Source organism: Mus caroli, unplaced genomic scaffold (assembly GCF_978045245.1).
Source record: "Mus caroli unplaced genomic scaffold, Mus_caroli_1 scaffold_5, whole genome shotgun sequence".
NCBI classification, from domain to species: domain Eukaryota; kingdom Metazoa; phylum Chordata; class Mammalia; order Rodentia; family Muridae; genus Mus; species Mus caroli.
The window spans coordinates 65,141,205-65,159,584 of record NW_028227260.1 but is presented as its reverse complement, the minus strand read 5'-3'; the positions used below and the strand labels follow the sequence as shown (position 1 = coordinate 65,159,584).

The window sequence follows — 18,380 nt, the reverse complement described above, 5'->3', positions numbered from 1 at the left end:
CCAGTCACCTGACTGTTAAGCAATCCAAGGACTGATAAGGCTTTCAGAGACACCCAGCAGAACCAGGACTAAGATTAAGATCAGCAGGACCCCATATTATCCAAAGGCCTGGTAGAAATGGAAGTATCTACAGCCATCCTTTACTTAAGACTATGAAACTATCCACAAGCCCAAAGAATTTCAATTTCATTATGAATCTTATTCTGATGTACCTTTGCTAGACCACTGGAAGGAATCTCACAGCTATGACAAAATTTCCATCAATTTATGTACATTTTATAATCTTTGTTCAACCCTTCCCTTTTTGGGGAGTGAATTCCAGGACAGTCAGGGTTACAGAGAAACCCTGTCTCGAAAAACCTAAATAAATAAATAAATAAATAAATAAATAAATAAAGGCGATGAACCATCTAGATAGACATTATACATACATTTCACCTCAGCTCTCAGGAAGCCTTGAAATTGTGTAATGTCCCAGTCCTTTCTCTACGTCTCCGAGTTTAAATACTTAACAAACTTAGTAACTTTGCTTCTCCAGGCTCACCCTGAAATTCAAGACGCCAGCTTTACTGGCACAGCATTCTCTAAGTGGATAGAGATCGCAGGGTTATGTCTCCCTGCTGCCAGCCACTGGGACATCTTTAGCTGCCACACAGAGCTGCGCACTCGGGGGGGGGGGGGAGGGGGATCAACTATGGACATTCAGAGGGATGCAGCCAGAGAAATACCCTATCAGAGTTAATTATAAAGACAAATCAGGACTTGGGTGCATACTAAAGAACAACTAGACACTAAGTAAAGTGAAAGGCTCAAGGAAAAATGCAGTTAAAATAGTTTAGGCTCACTACTATGAGACTTCAACACCATGGCAACTTAGAAATCTTCTGAAGACACTGAGCCCCAAATCACTGACTGCATACAATGGACTTAGTTATGGCCTCCCTTTTTGAGGGAGGGTAAAGAATTGATGAACTTGTCAAACTTCCCTATCCTTTACTATCTGTGAGACAATTAACTGATAGTCAACTTCTAGTTAAACTCTTGTAAAATAGCATGCATTTAAAATTACTGAATTGGGCTGGAGAAATGGCTCAGAGGTTAAGAGCACTGACTGCTCTTCCAGAGGTCCTGAGTTCAATTTCTAGCAACCACATGGTAGCTTACAACCACCCGTGAGATCTGATGCCCTCTTCTGGTGTGTCTAAAGACAGCTACAGTGTCCTCACATACATAGAGAATTCATTTAAAAAATTAAAAAATAAAATTACTGAATTGATCCAGCCTTGGCAAACCTGTAATCCTATTTTTCTGAATGATGAAACAGCATGATTGTGGTCCACGCCAGCCTGAGCTACATAACTTGAGCCTAGCTTGTTTTCAATAAAAAAGACTGGGAAGTGGACTGATAGTGTAGGCCCATAATTCCAGCTACGCCAATGGCTGAGGCAGGAACATAAAAGCCACCAAAGGAAACTTAATGGCTATGGCTCAAAGATAGAATTACCTAGAATTCCCAGTGGTGCTCAATGCATGTAGCTTGGACAATAGTAGAATGGTTTTACATAGCCCTCACTTAGTACATGGTCCTGGGTTCTATTCCTAGCACCATAAGAGGGGACAAAAAACACCCCGAAAACAACAAACGTGGGTCGCAGTAACATGGCTCAGAAGGTAAATGCACCAGCCATAATGCGGATAAACTGGAGTTCCACCACAAGTACATAGATGGTAGACAGAACAGACTCTAGATGTTGTCCTCTGATGTCCAGGAGCCTGCTGCTGCCCTTCCACACATGCACACAGAACTAGCCTTCTCCCATGTGCGTGTTCTCTCTCTCTTTTTTTTTTTTTTTGGTTTTTCGAGACAGGGTTTCTCTGTGTAGCCCTGGTTGTCCTAGAACTCTCTCTGTAGACCAGGATGGCCTCAAACTCAGAAATCCAGCTGCCTCTGTCTCCCGAGTGCTGGGATTAAAGGCATGTGCCACCACGACCGGCTCCATGTGCACGTTCTTAACCTCCCCATCCTTCCCTCCTTTCTACAAAATAAATGGAGGATGATGGCAACTTGAGGCTCAAGAGAGGGCTCAGTTAGCTATGTATCTACTGGTAACATTTAAGAAGCCAGGTTAGGATGCCCAGCACAAGCTGAATGCCGGCAAGTGTGGACATGACAGCCCACTTGCAATCCCTGTGCTGGAAACAGGCACCCCCAGAGCAAGCTGTCTCACTGAGAGAATCTGCTTCCATATATAAGTTGTTAATTATCTGAGGAAGACAACTGGTCATCAATAACACCCCACACAGGGAAACACACACACACACACACACACACACACACACACACACACACACGCGCGCGCGCGCCAAAGAAAAATTTAAAAGCCCCAAGTAGCAGGGGAAGTAACATAAACAGCAAAGCATCTTAGTATACAATGTGGTAAATTTTAAATGTCCTTTTAAAATAGCCAAGCTATAGTCTGGACTCAGTGGAAACAGCCTGTAAGATGTATCTTTTCTTGCTTACCCGGCATCCGCATCCTGCAGTGTGCTGGATTGACCCAAGGAAAAACATAGTGGCCAAATGCTCTACTAATTGAAACAATTTCTCCGTGGAAATTTAGACCTATTATCTGATATTTCAGAAGAACATTAAAAAACAAAACCAAAAAGCCCAAGATTTTGCCAGGCATGATGGCAAATGGTTATCACCCCAGCTAGCTGAGCTGGAACCAGTTCCCCAACCGCAAACGAATAAACCAGCATTTCTTCTTTGCTAGTGTTTCTGGTTTTTTTTTGTATGTATAAAAATCTATTTTTTTCTAGATTTTATCCTAACTTACACAGATGTAACCACATTGTGGTCCAGTTCTAAACTCTGTCCAAAGGAAACCTCCAAGGGCTCATCTGAGTGCAAAAGGAAGTGTTCCACATACCCTTTGGTTAACGGAACACAGTTAACATCACAGTAATACAACTGCAAATAGACAGAGACTATAAGACTATTAAAGCATTTATGAACACAGTCTTTTACTGTGAGGCATGAAAAGCACAAAAACCTTGAAGCTATTCAAGTTTCAGAAGTCCTGGCAATCCTGGATGTACCTCTGCAGACAATTAGCAGCAGCCAAGTACTAGCCTTTCTCTTTAGATGCATTTTGCAAATTAAATGGGTCGGGGTCTCAAATACTCTCCCATCCTCCCTTGGCATCTGGTAATCTCTATGATAAAGAAAAAACACCACAAAACCCAGCTTTGAGAGAGAGAGAGAGAGAGAGAGAGAGAGAGAGAGAGAGAGAGAGAGAGAGAGAGAGAGAGAATGAATACCAGGAGCCATCTCACACATGTCCCCCATCTGGATCCTGCAGGCATTTGCAAATGAAACCCCTGAAACAGAGGATGGAAGAAGTCAGTTGTTAACTGTACATTAGAAATAAGCAGAGTAAAAGCACAGGCAGCGTCATATTAAGCAAAAAGCGTAACACCAAAGATCTACAGACTGTTCTCTGTAACCTGGAACAGGACAGGTCTAGCAGTGAATTCTCAGTTACTGGAGACGGGTTATTCACAGGACTCATTAAAGGGAGGTAAAGGAGAAAGATACATGGAAAGCCAACACGCAATGCAAAGATGAGGCTTTGAGGGCTGAAACGAATAGGAAAGCATAAGCAAGCAAAACTTAAGGGAAAGAGGAAGCCATACAAAAGCTATCCAAATATATGAACTAGAAAAAGAAAAAGGAAATCTGGTACCTAACAGAAGACATACAATACACTAAGCACAGAGACAAGGTGGCTGGGCTACGTAATATATAAACGGCACAGGCCATAGCATCAACAGGAACTTCTGCTATTCTATTTCCTAGAGTGTCTCAAGTTCAAAATACCATTCCTAAGTGATGCTACCATACCCAGCTCCCCTTACTCCTGGAACTGCGTTATCTCAGTTACCATTACCTCCCTATGGCAGGAGGGCCAAAACCATACATTTTATATTATTATATAGTATTATTGAGCTTCTTATAGAAATCCATGGTAAGAAGAATAACAAGAGCTCTGAGTGGCTCATGTCTGTAATCCCAACACTCAGGCGTCAGAAGCAGCTGGATTATCCTGAGTTATAGAGGAAGACTCAATCTCCAAAAAACAAAAAACAAAAAACAACAACAACAAAAAACCCCAAAGCTAAACAGCTAAAGAAAGCACAACAGCCCCCAAGTAGGAACATGGTTTAAAGAATTGGATAAAAAAAGAATCCTCTTCTGTTTTCTGACAACTTGGTAAGCCACAGCCACCAAAGGTGTGCACAGTGGCATCCATTTATAATCCCAGCTCCCAGAGAGCAGGGGGAGAATGATTGAGAGGTGGAGGCCAGCAGGAGTTAGGGAGTAAGTTCCAGGCCAGACAGAGACATACAAAGAGGCCTTAGAAACAGAGATAGAAAACAAAATGAAAAGGAAAGAAAGGCAAGAGGCGAAGCAAAGGAGAAGACAGACCCTCTAAAACATTTGTGTCCTTCTTTTTGATACCCCTAACCCCAACAGTGTTGGATTAATCGGAGGTCTTCACAGATACCAAGCAAGTACTCTACCAGGTGAGCTACAGTCCTTCTCAGTGGCAAAGTATGACTCATTCTCTGGTATTTCTTTTTTCTTTTTTTAAATTTTATTTTATGTATATGAGTACACTGTAGTTGTCTTCAGACACACCAGAGGAGGGCATCAGGTCACATTATAGATGGTTGTGAGCCACCATGTGGTTGCTGGGATTTGAACTCAGGACCTCTGGAAGAGCAGTTGCTGTTCTTACCCACTGAGCCATCTCTCCAGCCCCGCATTCTCTGGTATTTCTGAAGAACATTTAAAGAAGAAAAAAAACACCCTAGATTTTGCCAGGGAGAAGGGAAGAAGGGGAACCAAGTGAGCAAACAGGGCTAGCATAGATTATTGGTAGCCCCGAGATGACTACTCAGACAGTTTATAGTGAATTGCAAGTCTGCATTCCCACTGGCACCCATGAACAGTGAGTGTTCAGAGCGCACGGTTTTTGAAGGGAAAAAATCCAAAAAATCCCAAAACCATATCCTGGCAGTCTGGCATTTTAATTGGCAGTTGGGGGCTGGAATCTCAGGAAGCAAGCCCTTTAACCTAACAGTCACTAAGATATACCTGGAGGGTGTTCTGCATATGCAGGCAGTTTAAGAGAAACTGAGATAAGTTAGCCGGAGGGGCTCCTGCACAAATAAACAATTTACGAGAAGTTAGCTAGGACATTCTGACCTTGGGTTCCAAGAATTTCCATAGGATTCTCTACTGCGGAGATGAAATTCTAGTTAAGCATGAAATGGCCTCAGCAAGAATACAAGATGGAGGAAGCGCTGCACGCTCTTGCCCTGTAGTACATGTCTATAATGGCAGCATCCCAGCACTCAGGAGACCAAGGCTGTAGATGAATGTAAGACTAGCTTGGGGGAGGGGGGGAACTATATTCCAAATAAAACAACAACAACTTCTGTCCACTAGAAAGTAAACCATTGAGAGACTTGCAAGTTACTGCAACGTGAAGGTTTAAATCAGTCTAATGAGTTTTAAATCTATTCAAAATTTTAAAAAAACAGCATCTGTGTTCCCCATGTCCAACATTTAAGGAAACTTAAACAAACAAACAAACAAACAAACAAGTATTCTTGCGTCTAACTATGCATCCTCCCAAGTCAGGGTCAGATCGCTCACCACCTCCACCTCCACCACCACCCACACACACCCCCACCTACACAAGACCAGAATCAAGGACATGTATCCATAAGTTGGTCAAGAGCCTAAGATTTGTCATGCCGCAAAAGTTTTCCTCAAACAAGAACAAAGTGACAGATTCTATATAATTTAAAATTTCAAAAAAAAAGGACTTGGAATATAGCTCAGTGATAGAATACTTGTCTACTGTGTGAGACCCTAGGTCCAACCCCCAGCACCTATTAAATAAATGAAAATAGCTAAAATCAAGTATGGAATGTGCAAAGGAACGACTCAAGAGCTATGAAGAGGCAGAATCAGCTCATCCAGGTAAACAGGATGGGGAAGTCTGTTAGCAGCAGGGAGAAAGCAAGACAATGCTAAGAGAATGGGGTTTCAGAATTATCTGTGTGATGGGCAGGTCCAAAGATAGTCATATATGATACAACTCCAGGGCTGGGTTGCCTTTAGGGTTTTAAAGTAATTGAACAATCCTGATTATATTTACATTAGATTGATTGCTTTGGGCTGAAGCAATTTCCGACTTAAACATAAAGAGAAAATCCATTCACATATAAGGAGCAATAATAGTAGGAAATATCCTAGGACCTGACAAATAGGATCTGCTACACCTATGTTCAGAGGAATGGAACAACCCAAGAGGAATGAGATTTAATGACCAACGAGACTGGTGAGCGATGAGAGCTACAGCAAACTGTCTATATAGAGAAAGATGCAGGGAGTAAGAAGGCCATGCCCACAGACCACAGAAGCTCAAGGGAGGAGTGGAAAAAAAAAAGACTTAAGTCAACAGGAGGCCAAGGCTACATTATGACGACACCCGAATACACCAGAAGCAAGGTGGCATGCACAGAGAACCAGATGGAAGCTGAAGCAGTCATGAAACTACACCAGAGACAAGCTCCAGAAACTTAAGCCTATTTCTACAATGAAATATGGTCCAACAAGAACACTCTCAAATGGTATGACAGCTAATTTTGCTTTGTATCATACCTGGGAAGGGGGAACGTCAATTGAAGAACTGTCTCCATTATACTGACCTGTGGTGGTTAGTGCCACTTCTTGGTTGGAGGGCCTGGGCTGGATAAGAAAGATAGCTGAGCAACGCAGGGGAACAAGTCAGTTAGCATCAGTTCGTGCTCTCTCCATTTCCTACCTCCAGGTTCTTGCCTTGGCTTCCCTCTGTGACATATAAGTTAGATAAGCTCCTTCCTGCCTCACGTTTTCCGTCAGTGTTTTATCACTGTAAGCTAGGACAAAAGGAAGGCAGCTACTGGGAATTATACTAATATAACAAATCACTTTCACAGCCCAGCACAGGAGCTAATGAAAAAGGAAGCCACTAGGTTAGCTAAGGTTGCTCTTTGAAAAACAAACAAAAACCTGTTATGGAAACCGGTCATCAGCAAAAAACTGGACGGAACCAAGTGAATCAATCAAACCATTCCAGTTGAGCGTGGTAGTGCCTCAAATTCTGCTTGAGTCATGAGAATCACTGCAGGTTGGAAGCCAAACTGAGCTACACAGTGAATTCCAGGCCTGGGCTACAGAGCCAGAGCCTCAGAAAAGAAAACAACAATTAAAAGGAAAAAAAAACCTTCCAGCAATTTACAAAGGAGGGGCTGGAGAGTAGGCTTAGCAATTAAGAACACTTCCTGTTCTTAAGAGAGGACCTGTGTTCTGTAACTCCAGTTCTAGGTATCTAACACCCAACTTCTAACATCTTTGGTACTGTCTACATGGGATTCACTTACATACATAAAAAAAGATTAGAGCAGAGAATCAGATGCGTGAACATTTGAAATATAATTACGGAGAGTATAAGAACAAAGTGTAATAAAGCAGGTACTGGACACAAATAAAGCTCACTCACTTTTCTTCAAATCGTTTTCCTGGAACACAAATGCACTCATGTCTATGCACTGCCTAGATTTGTTTACATGCTACAACAGCAGAACTCATACGGCCCCTGAAACCAAAACTATTGTCGTATGAAAACTCAAAACTCTCTATGACAACATAAAGCCAGTGTTAGCAGAGCTGGTCTCATACTCAAAGACTTTCTTTTATATCATGTTAGAAATGAACACTGTACTAGATCTTCACAGAGCCTCTTAGCACACCCCCAGGCCTGAATGTGCTGACATGAACACACTAGCTACAGTGTGTGTGGGGGGAGATGGCTCACCAGGGAAGAGCACTGGCAGGCAGAGACCATCCCCAGCAGCCACACAGTGGCTCACAAACACCTGTAGCTACAATTTCAAGGATCCAATACCCCTGTCAGATCTTCCTAGGTACCAGGCACGCATGAGGTATACACCCATACATATGTAGACAAGCCACTCATATATAAATTAAAACTATAAATACTGTATGCAAGAAATAAGTCACAAATAATGGCACACATTTATAATTGCAGGCATTGGGGTGTAGAATTGAGTCTAAGTCAGGAGGATCACAAGTTCGAGACTGCGCATGCTATAGAGGAGTGATTTGAGCTTAATCATTGCCTGAGCAACTCAGTGAGATCTAAAAATAAAATGTTAAAAAAAATAGTGAAGGAAATTATATAGCTCAATGGTAGACTGCTACTTACTTCAGTAGCATGTACAAGCCCAGTGTCCACAGAAGACAAGTTATGATAAAAACTTTGTGAAGGCTAGGTATATACCAAAGCTGGTAGTGTGTTTTCCTAGTGTACATTGAGTCTCTGTTGATAAAATATCATTAGAAATATTTCAAAACAAAAATATATAATACTGCCGGGCGTGGTGGCGCACGCCTTAGATCCCACCACTCGGGAGGCAGAGGCAGGCAGATATCTGAGTTCGAGGCCAGCCTGGTCTACAAAGTGAGTTCCAGGACAGCCAGGGCTATACAGAGAAACCCTGTCTCGAAAAACCAAAAAAAAAAAAAAAACAATTATTATAAAGTATGGGAAATTATACTTATGCTCATCTCGTGAAAAAATTAGGCATATTGGTGACACATTCCTGTAATTCTAGTTCCTGGAGGTTATGATAAAGCAGGATTCTGAATTTGAGGCTGGACTTGACTATATAGCAAAACACTGTGTCAAAGAAAAACAAAAAAGAAACAAACAAAAATATTAAGTGTCACAAAGGAAAGAATGCTTAAGCTACATAAATTGTTGTGAGTTAGGCCGACACAATTTCTGAAACATGAGATAATAAAAGCCAGTGGTTCAAGCCTTAATCCTAAAACAAAAGAACTTCTGAGTTTGTGACCAGCTTGGAATACATAAGGAGATCCAAGACACCCTAACCCTAAGCTATGACACCCTGTCTCAAAAAGCAACCAAAGAAGCCAAGTTGAAGCAATTATCTCCCAAAGTGATCTTTTCCACTCATTAAACCCCCCAAAAAGTCAAAATCACAAAAGTATGTCAACCAAGGAAACAGAATTTCGACTCAGGATATGCACTCTAATTGCCTTACACTTGAGACCACACGCTGCAAAGGAGGTAAGGAAAGGCCAGGGAGATGGCTCAGCAGGTAAATGGGCTAACCATGTAAAAAGATGGATTTGGTACAAGCCACCCGTAACCCCAGCCCCGCTACAGAAGTGCCTCGAAGTGCCAGGCAAACTAGCCTAGAGTGCACAGCAGTAAACATGAGGACTAGCAGGCTTGAATTTGCATTTTGGATCATAGGATCAGACAGGGGAGTATGCTAGCCTCCATCTTGTACCAATATTCCTTCCCTCCTCAGCCTTTCCAAATGCTGGGATTACAGATACATGCCCCATATTCAGCTTACAATTGATGAACGTTACAAATAAAGCTTAATATAGTATCCTAGTATCAATGTAGAACTATGGCTACTCTCACATTACTAGACGGACTTATACTTCATCCAATTTTAGGAAATAATTACTGTAGCTTGCTTTATATAAATTCAAATAAGAGCAGTTTGGACTGGGGGCACAGCTCAGTGCAAATATCTTTGCCTAGCTTGTAACAGTCTTGAAAAGAGCCCAGGAGAAAAGGAGAACAGTATCTGTGATAAGTCTAAATAGAAATGCAAATTAATGTCCTATAATCATACAGGGGATACAGTGCGTCAGTTGTAAAATGATGCCATTAAATGATATTTAATGGCATGACATATGTTTGAGGTCTCCTTAATTTGAAACTGACAAAAACCATTAATGAGTCCATCCAAAAATGGCAAACTGTCAACCATCCCCCCACCAAAATGCAATCTGAACCTAGAAATAAAACACTAATGAATTTTAAAAAACTAAATGAATTAAAAAACAGCAAAGTTAAAAAATTGGATTCAGAATCCTTGGAAAGTAGGGAGTTTTTCTGGAAACTTAAGGCTAGCACACAGTCTTAGAAAAGCTACTGAGTGGACCAAATACCACCCAACAGCCAAAAGAAGAAAAGGTAAGTTTTTTCCCCCTTCATTTTTTTTGGTAAGAAGTCTTGGTATGCAGCCCTGACTGGATCCTCCTGGCTCAGCCTCAAGGGATGGCATTATAGGCATGAAACACTATACCAGTAAACTATTCCTTCCATACTCATCAACCACTTACCTACAGGAGTGAGATAACTGTTCGTTTGCCCACATCTCCTTTTGAGATATTCATGGAAACATTAACTCCTCAGAATCCTGAAAGTGGAACGGAAAGACAAATCATCCTGAACTTAACTACTGGGACAGTGTTAGAAATTAAAACAAACAAACAAACAAACAAACAAAAAACAACCCATGATTTGGTGGGGGTGATGCTGTCTATGGAAACTTTTAGAAGTGGCACCTAGCCGGCAGAGGTGGGTGTATGGAGGAAGACCCTGGAAGGTAATAACTGAGCCTTACTACCTCTCCCATTCTCTGCTTCAAGGTACAAGAAATCGTACCACAAGAGCCCATAGAAGCGAAGCAAGCATTAACTCTTTCCCATCATGATAGACTGTATTTTCTGGCACGGTAAGCCAAAGAAATCCTTGCATGTGTTGGCATGCTTGGGACTTATACAGTGTAAGCAGAAAATCAAGTCACACACAAATTAAATTAAAAACAACATAAAAAGCCGCCTCTTTTAAACTGCTTCTATCACATATTATTATCAAAGGGGTAAAACAAAGTAGTAAGGCTACTGAAAGAGTGTCTCAAAACCAAAAAGGGACATAGGTCTGGGAATGAGGCCATGCATGCAATCCCGAGTACCCAGGGAGCGGTATGGGATCAGAAAAAAATCTTATCTTTAGAGTAAAATTAAGCAAGTTGATTCAGGGCTAGAAAAATGGATCAGCAGTTAAAAACCACTTGCTAGTCTCAAAGGACCCAGTTTAGAATCTCAACACTCACATGGCGCCCAACCATCTGTAAATAGAGTTCAGGAGAGCTAAGGCTATCTTCAGCTCTCACCAGGCACTGCATTCACGTGGAACACAGGCAATGCATGCAGGCAAAACACCCATAAACATAAAGTAAAAAAGAAAAGCCAGGCGGTGATGGTGCACGTCTTTAATCCCAGCACTCGGGAGGCAGAGACAGGCGGATTTCTGAGTTCAAGGCCAGCCTGGTCTACAGAGTGAGTTCCAGGACAGCCAGGGCTACACAGAGAAACCCTGTCTTGAAAAACAAACAAACAAAAAACCAAACCAAACCAAAACAAAAGGAAGATAGACAAACAGAAAGAAAGGAAGGAAGGAAGAAAGGGAATCAAGTAGAGGAAAACTCACAAGGCCTCAACCCTAGAGAACTAACTGCAATCAACTAAAGGGATGCCTTGAGTAGGAGCAAGTCTTCACTAGGGAAGGGGACACTAATTGGTTAATCTTAATACCAAATGGTCAGTTCTGAAAACATACATGAGCAGGTCGTATGTAGGAACACACACACACACACACACACACACACACACACACACACGATATCTGAAATTACATACATCCTGGGCTACATATAAAATGCTGACAGAAAATCAAACAAATAACAAACATAACAACATGGGAGCTTGGAGATGACACAGTGGCTAAGAGCTCTGGATGTTCTTCCAAAGGATCATGGTTCGATTCACAGCACCCACAATCATCTGTAACGCTGTAATTCCGGAGATGGGGTAAAAAGAGAGGATTTAAAAAGAAAGAATCATTTTCTATTAAGAGGCTGAGGCAATGTAGGTAAGTTTGAGGCCAATCTGATCAACAGTGAAACCCTATTTCTAATCAAGCTACAAAACAAACACACAAATGAAAAGTTGTACAAAGACTCAGAAAGCTAACTTTTTAAAAAATATATATATAATCCCAAAACCACCAAGTACTCTTGGAAATTCTTGCAGTACCATGGTTGTCTTAATCTAGTGAGGCATTCTTTTACAAGGCTGGCGAGATGGCCTTGATAGGAGGCCACTCTTCAACATTTTTCAATGATAGTTTTCTTGTATGTGCGGGTGTTCCGTGTACTGCAGTGCAGGGAGATGGCAAAAGACAACTTGTGGGAGCTGGTTCTCTCCTTCAGTTGGGTAGCTTGCAGGGGCTTGAACCCAGCTTTTCAGTTTGTTGGGTGACAAGCACCTTTACCCACTGATCCCTCCTATGGGAGGCCACTGAATTTTAAGATCCTGCTAAAGAGAAAATAGTCTCACGGAATGCAAGGGCAGAATGGCTTCTACCCTTACACTGGCATACTTTTGGTAAAACCTCCTCTCTCTATGGCTATTTTAAAGACAAGGTCTCATTTTGGATCTCCAGCTAGCTGGCCTGGAAATTGCTATGTAAACCAGGCTCAAATTCACAGCACCACCTGCCTCTGCTCTTCGGTACAGGGTCTAAAGGCATGTGCCACGATATCTAGCCAATTATGACTATTAGTTCTTGTCTGAAAGTTACTCTCACCTCACGTACAAACTGTCAGAGGCAGGTACCTGTAGACCCAGTTAACCGGAAGACCAAAGCAGTAGGATTGCTTCAGGCTAACGATTCAAGGTTAACCTATGGGAGGAAAAAATCTAAAATGTGAACAGAATTTTCAACATTTCCTATAATCGAATCCCAGTCATCATAATACTATTAGCTATTAAAATAATACCTAATAGCTATTAGTATTAAATACCTAATACTTAATAGTATTAAAACAAAACAGAAAACAGGGTTCGGGGGAAGTTCCTACTCTGTTCTGTCTGTCCATACTTATTACTGCATAAAGCTCTTCCCTGGGGGCTGGCATCCCAGATGGCTTAGTGAGTAAAAACACTGACTGCTCTTTCGAAGGTCCTGAGTTCAAATCCCAACAACCACATGGTGGCTCACTGCTACCTGTAATGAGATCTGATTCCCTCTTCTGGAGTGTCTGAAGACAACTACTGTGTACTTACATATAATAAATAAATAAATCTTAAAAAAAAAAGATCTAAGGCAAGAAAATTAAAAAGCCAGGTGTGGTGGCACACACCTTTAATCCCAGCACTTGGGAGGCAGAGGCAGGTGGATTTCTGAATTCGAGGCCAGCCTGGTCTACAGAGTGAGTTCCAGGACAGCCAGGGCTACACAGAGAAACACTGTCTTGAAAAACAAACAAACAAACAAACAAACAAACCCAAAAACAAAAGCTGTTCCGTCTTCAAAAGATTAGGACAGGGACCTGGAGGGTTGGTTCAGCTGTTAAAGGTACTTATTGCTTTTCCTGAGAACCTAGGTTCAATGCCTGCTTAAAACTGTCTGCAAGTCATTTCAGGGGACTTAACATTCTTTTCTAACCTCCATAGAAATCAGGCACATGCACAGTACACATACCTACATGTAAGCAAAACACTCATACACGTAAAGATAGATAAATAAATGTCTTTGAAAAGAGAGAAAAGATAAGGAGAGGAAGAAAGTGTGTTCGTAGCTGCCCTTGACAGAAGGTACTATAGAAGAGAAACTGCTATGGTGTTAGCTGAAACATCACTAGGTCACTCTTTTGCTTAGTGAGTCTGAAGAAGAGATAGTCATTCCTACAGACAGACAGACAAACTGACAGCATGATATGCCTGGGAAGAACAAAGGTACTTACATAGGAACATATCAAAATTGGCTTTCTGACTCCTGATTCCAGTTAGAAGCTATGGATTTCTGAACATTATATTTTGCTACATATACATATATATGTATGTAGCGTACCTATACATATAGGCATTCAGGGCAATGTTCATGTAGAGGCCAGGGGACTAAGAGTGCAGTCCTACTCCATTACTCTGTACTTTATTCTTGCGACATAGGATCTCTTACTGATCCTGGAGCTAGACTTAGTGGCAACAAGCCCCACTGCTCCTCATGTCTGTCAGCAACAGCCCTGGGGTTACATGCACTCGTGGCCATGTCAGGCTTTGTTTTTAGGGTTTTACTCTTATGTGTATACGTATGTGTGAGTCCATGGAGGCTAGAAGCGTATTGGATCCCCTGGAGCTGGAGTTCTAGGAGACTTGACCTGGACATTAGGATTGAACTCTTATCCAATGGAAGAGCAGCAAGACTTTTTTATTCTGCTGAGCCATCTCTCTGCCTTCCATAGCCAGCTTTTTATGTAGGTGTTAAGAACAGAAACTGAGGTCCTTATGTGCTCTAACCCACTAAGATTTTAAAATGTAAGAATAGGTCTGGTGTCCACTGGTAAACTGCTTGTCTAGTATCCCTAAGGTCCCTAGGACCACACGCCAGCAGTGTCAACAAGAAAATAAAAAATGTCAAGATGTCAAGCATGGTGACAAAGGCTTGTAATTGCCTGTAATTCCAGCTACTGGGAGGCTGAGGCAGGAAAAACAAAAGTATAAGTTTGCCTGGGCTATAGAGTGAATTCAATGGAAGCCTGGGCAATTAACCAAGATCCCTATCTCAAAACATGTTCTTCATCTTCTTCCTCATCATCTTCATCTTCCTCATCGCCTTCCTCCTCCTCCTTCTTAATTTATTTATTTAATGTATATGAGTACATTGTAGCTGTCTTCAGACACACCAGAAGAGGGCATCTGATCCCATTAGAGATGGTTATAAGCAACCACATGTGGTGGCTGGGACTTGAACTCAGAACCTTTGGAAGAGCAGTCAGGGCTTTTAATCACTGAGCCATCTCTCCAGCACACTGTGAAACTTCAAATACTTAAATAAAAAGTGTGGCAGGATGGGGTGGGTGTGCTGAAAAGATGACTCAGTGGTTAAGAATACTGGCCATTCCTCCTGGGGACTTTTTCCCACTTCTGGACTCTACTATCCATGCATGTGGTGCACACATCAATATAGGCAAAATACTCATAGACATACAATAACAATTTAAAACTCTTTTTACCGGGGCCTAGCAAACACAGAAGTGGATGATCACAGTCAGCTCTTGGATGGATCACACGGCCCGCAATGGAGGAGCTAGAGAAATTACCCAAGGAGCTAAAGGGAACTGCAACCCTATAGGTGGAACAACAATATGAACTAACCAGTACCTCGGAGCTCTTGTCTCTAGCTGCATATGTATCAAAAGATGGCTTAGACGGCCATCACTGGAAAGAGAGGCCCATTGGACACGCAAACTTTATATGCCCCAGTACAGGGGAACCCCAGGGCCAAAAAGGGGGAGTGGGTGGGTAGGGGATTGGGGGAGTGGGTATGGGGGACTTTTGGGATAGCATTGAAAATGTAAACGAGGAAAATACCTAATAAAAAATAAATTAAAAAAAATTTAAAAAAATAAACCCTAAAAAAAAAAAAGCATGACCTCCAATTTCCATATTGCCCCATACTCTACTTAAAAAAAAAAAAGAAAAAAAAACTCTTTTTAAAGACAATGAGGGGCTGGTGAGATGGCTCAGTGGGTAAGAGCACCCGACTGCTCTTCCGAAGGTCCAGAGTTCAAATCCCAGCAACCACATGGTGGCTCACAACCATCTGCAACGAGATCTGGCGCCCTTTTCTGGAGTGTCTGAAGACAGCTACAGTGTACTTACATATAATAAATAAAATAAATCTTTCAAAAAAAAATAAAGACAATGAGAGGGCTGTGGGTATAGCTCACTGGTAAAGCATGCACATGGACATACATCTGACCATTCTGGGGTGATAGAGTAGGCTTCGAACTAAGTTCAGTGACAGACTGTTTGCCTAGCATGTGTGAGGCACTCTAGGTTCAAGTTCTAGAACTGCAAGGGCTAGATCGGCCGTGGATATACAGATTAGTGATAAGAGCAAGCTGCTTACCAAGAAGCCCTGTGTTAAATCAGCATGGGAGTGAAGAGAAGAAAGAAAATGTCAATTTTCATGATGCTTTTAACATCTAATTCTACCCCTAATTAGAAACCAGACTATGGCGAGTAACTACTGTCTCTATGACAAAATACCAGCGACAAACAGCTTAAAAGAAGGGAAAGTTTCTTTTGACTCACAGTTCCAAAAGTTTCAGTCCATGGCCAACTGGCTCTGTTCCTTCCAACCTACGGCAAAAAAGAAATCAGCATGGCAGAGAGAACAAGGTAGAGTGCTGCTCATGAAGAAAACAGGGGGAAGGGGGTCACAGCCACAGTGCCCCCTCAAGGCTCCATCCTCAGCATCCTAAAAAAAAAGAAGAGGGAGAGAGAAAGAGAGAGAGAGAGAGAGAGAGAGAGAGAGAGAGAGAGAGAGCCATCTCCAAAGAATCCCCATGTCAAAGCAGGAAACAAAGCTTCAAACAAATGAACCTTCAAAAGACACTTAAAAATCCAATCCTAACTTGGGTATGGTGGGCCACCCCTTTAATTCTAGGCTTCAAGAGGCATAGATAGGCAGAGCTCTATGAATCCAATGCCAGCCTGTTCTACAGAGTGAGGTCTGAGATAGGCAGGACTAGAAAGAAACCCTCTCTCAAAAGAAACAAAACAACACTAACAATTCCAATCCTATTATTCCAGTGTTGTGCGTTCACTGTATGTAGTCCTACTATGAGTAAATCCACAGTAACTTGAACTCAGGAATTTAAGACTAGTCTGGGCAACACAGCACAATACCATTGGAGGATTAAAAAACAAGTGACAAAAAGAAAAGGAAAAAGAAAATCCAAACCTTAGAGCAGTGCTTCAGGGTCAAGGTATATATGTTTGAAAAACATATATATCTTTTTTGGAGATGGAAATGGCAACTCTTCTAGGTTTTGGGACAAAATTTCACAAGAGAATATGTCTAAGTTTCATACCAGATGCTCAATAAATGGCATCAAGTAATAAAAAGCTCATCTACCACATGACACGTGCATGAACGCATGTTATAGTAATTTCTTAATCCGGGCATTCAGGAGGCAGTTTACAGAGCAAGTTCCAGCCAGCTAAGGCTATGTAGTATAACACTGTCTCAAAACCAAAAGCAAACAAACAAAAACTTCATTTTAAAAGGCATCCATGCAAAGAAAGGGGAAAAGAGAAAGGGGAGAGCCATAGAGAATAAATTAGTTGGCTCCATGAGGCATATAAAAGAGCTCTTTCTGTATTCACATCCAGTCTGAAAATGCTTTCGTATTTTTTCAGATGGGTCTCATGTTACTGAGCCTGGCCTTGTTCTCCTACTCTTCGGGAAGTCAGTCCCCAAAAGCTGAGATCACAGGAGGGCACAACCATAGCCCGCACTGTCGATATACACTCCCCTCCCCCCCTTTTTAAAAATGATTTCCTTATTTTATTTTGTATACAGTGTTGTGAAATCATGTATGTCTGCATGCCAGAAAAGGACACCAGATCTCCTTCTAGATGTTATTAGTCACCATGTGGTTGGTGGGAACAGAACCAGGCTGGCCTCGAACTCAGAAATCTGCCTGCCTCAGCCTCCCAAGTGCTGGGATTAAAGGCATGTGCCACCACTGCCCGGCTCTCCAATGTACATTCTTGATCTTAATTTTCCTGGGAAGCAATGCAGGAAGAAACTGATTTCAATTTGTAGGATCCGTTGTAAAGGCAAGTACCATAGAAATAAAATGGGGAGAGGAGTTAACTTACACTGGCAATGGCCAAACTTCCTCAAAAGGCCAAATGGTAATACTTCAGGCTCTACAGGCCACATAGCTGGTACAATCACTCAGCTAGGCATTAGCACAAAAGACCACAGACAGTAATAAATGAAAATGGCTATGTTTCAATAAAACCTTCTATATCAAGCAGGAGCTTGGGAGCTGGTGGTTATAACTCGGTGGCAGAGCACCAAGATGAGCACTAGGTACATCCTCAACACAGAACCAAAGCAAAGCAAAGCAGATCAGGAGCTTCTGGTGCCCAGCTTCCGTTCCTTAGGAGCCATTTTAGCTCTTCTGGCCCTCAGCTTGGTGATCAGGTTGAGAAGCACATGATCTACCCAAACCATCTGAGGATATCTGTAGTGTCAACTGACTTGTGCTTAGAAACGGCACTTCTAAAACAAAAAGTGAGGACAAAAAGTGAGGCCTGTATTTCCCTACTTACTGCTTCGTCATTGAGAAGTACCCTCCTCTTTTCTTTTGAGGTCACTCACGCATAGGATCTGGCAAATGCTAAACCCTTTTTCAAAAATAGCTTCCCTAGAGCCAGAGATACAGTTCATTGGTAGAGGAATTGTTTACTAGTGTCAAAACCCCGTGTAGCACCCAAGAAAAAAAAAGCTGTTTGTAGTCTAGCCAAAAGAGGGGCATCGAAA

At 41.9% G+C, this 18,380-nt stretch overlaps 1 long non-coding RNA gene across 2 annotated transcripts in view; it reads right to left on the bottom strand.

The window, feature by feature from the left end:
- Positions 1-679: 679 nt before the first annotated feature.
- Positions 680-18,380, bottom strand: part of LOC110287272 (uncharacterized) — a 34,961-nt gene continuing 17,260 nt past the window's right edge. The window contains exons 9-13 of one of the 2 annotated variants that reach the window (XR_015047158.1): positions 16,136-16,183; positions 12,624-12,719; positions 10,313-10,389; positions 6,790-6,846; positions 680-3,384 (exon numbers count right to left, since the gene is read on the bottom strand). This is a non-coding gene — a long non-coding RNA (uncharacterized LOC110287272). The remainder of the gene's footprint in view (positions 3,385-6,789; positions 6,847-10,312; positions 10,390-12,623; positions 12,720-16,135; positions 16,184-18,380) is intronic. The other variant, XR_003835677.2, reaches the window with a different exon arrangement.